The sequence below is a fragment of the Nicotiana tabacum genome, chromosome 20, assembly GCF_000715075.1.
Source record: "Nicotiana tabacum cultivar K326 chromosome 20, ASM71507v2, whole genome shotgun sequence".
NCBI lineage: Eukaryota > Viridiplantae > Streptophyta > Magnoliopsida > Solanales > Solanaceae > Nicotiana > Nicotiana tabacum.
Window position 1 is genome coordinate 96,297,291 of NC_134099.1, and position 1,590 is coordinate 96,298,880.

At 43.6% G+C, this 1,590-nt stretch overlaps 1 non-coding gene across 1 annotated transcript; it reads left to right on the plus strand.

Annotated features, from left to right (window-relative positions):
• Window positions 1-613: 613 nt before the first annotated feature.
• Window positions 614-720, plus strand: LOC142174976 (small nucleolar RNA R71). Its single transcript, XR_012704174.1, has one exon. It is a non-coding gene; the product is annotated as a small nucleolar RNA R71 (small nucleolar RNA).
• Window positions 721-1,590: the final 870 nt, after the last annotated feature.

The following is a 1,590-nucleotide window of genomic DNA, read 5'->3' on the forward strand; positions in this document are numbered from 1 at the left end:
ATGCTGTTGCTGAGGAGGGTGATACCCCTGGTCCTGATTCTAATTATTATATCCCTGTGGCCTTGGGTAAGGTGCCATATTGTTAGGGGGTCTCATACCTCCCATGTTCCCATTGTTGAACTGTGGCTGGGCTGGCCTATACTGCTGATTCTGCTGGCCCCAATTCTGACCACCCAGTCTCTGGCCTCCATAATTCGACACATAGTTCATGTCTTCAGGGTAGTGATGATGATCATGTTCTGCATTCCACCGGTTACCAATTGGCTGACTAATGCACGATGTGCAAAAGCCCCCATTGGTAGTATCTACAATATGTACCTGCTGCTTCTACCCTGACTCTTCCACCTTTTTGGTGAGTATGCTCAACTGTGTCAATAAGGTGGCCATACTTTCAGCCATAGAGTTGGATGGATCTAAGGGCAGTGAGTGCACCACTGGAGTGATAGGTGCATTCCTGGTTATCCATCCTGAATTCTGTGCCATCTTGTCAAGCAGACCATGGCCTTCTCTCCATGTTTTGCTCAAAAATGCTCCGCCAGCTGAAACATCAACAATGTTCTTCATGCTATCTGACAATCCCATGTAAAACCGCTGCCCCAACATCAGATCTAGAATACCATGGTGTGGACATATAACCAGCATCCCCTTGAATCGTTCCCATGTTTCATGTAGTGTCTCCATTGGTCTCTATTTAAAACTCAAAATTTCATCAATTTGTTGAGCGGTTTTGCTGGGTGGGTGGAACTTGTTCACGAATTGCTTGACTAACTCCGCCCAAGTTGTTATGGAATTTATGAGGAGTGAGTTTAGCCAGGTCTGGGCAGCTCCTGTCACTGATAATGGAAACAATAACGGCTTGATTGCTTCTGGAGTTACGTTGGGCTGCCTTTGGGTTTTGCAGATTGACAGGAAATTCTTCAAGTGTTGTTGAAGATCTTCGACTTGTGACCCCGAAAATAGTCACTTGTTTTGCAACAAGTGCAACATGTTATTCGTGATTTGGAATGATTCAGCCTGTATCTGCGGGACTAAAATAGAGGTGGCCAGATTTTCAGCTGTGGGTTGTGCCCAGTCATAGAGAGCTGCCTCTGGCACAGGAGGTGCCACTGGCTCTATTGGTACAGCTGGGTCCTTTTCATGATCTCCCATTTCTGTTTTGAAGTGTTCAGTTAATTGTTTTTCCGGTTGGCCCGGTTTAAGGCCTTGAAAACTTTCTCGGGATTTGATAATGCTTCAAATATTTCACCAGTTCTCGATGAGTTTCTAGTCATGCACATGTGCAACCAAGTCAACAAACGTTAAAATTTCAATGTAAAGGTTGGGTATAGAGAAAAACTGACTACACTAAGAATTTTTGTACTTCTTTCAATGGTAATTGATAACACCGTTAAAAGTCCCCGGCAACGACGCCAAAATTTTATCACGCCCAACTATGCCTTATAAAATGGACACGCGGACGTTGCAAATATAATTTAAGTATTTTGCCTAGAGTCGAACCCACGAGGACTTAACCTATCAATTACTTCTCGTTAGACTTACTAAATTCTACGGAATCAACTTCTCAATTGTTGTAAATAACAATTAAGGGTA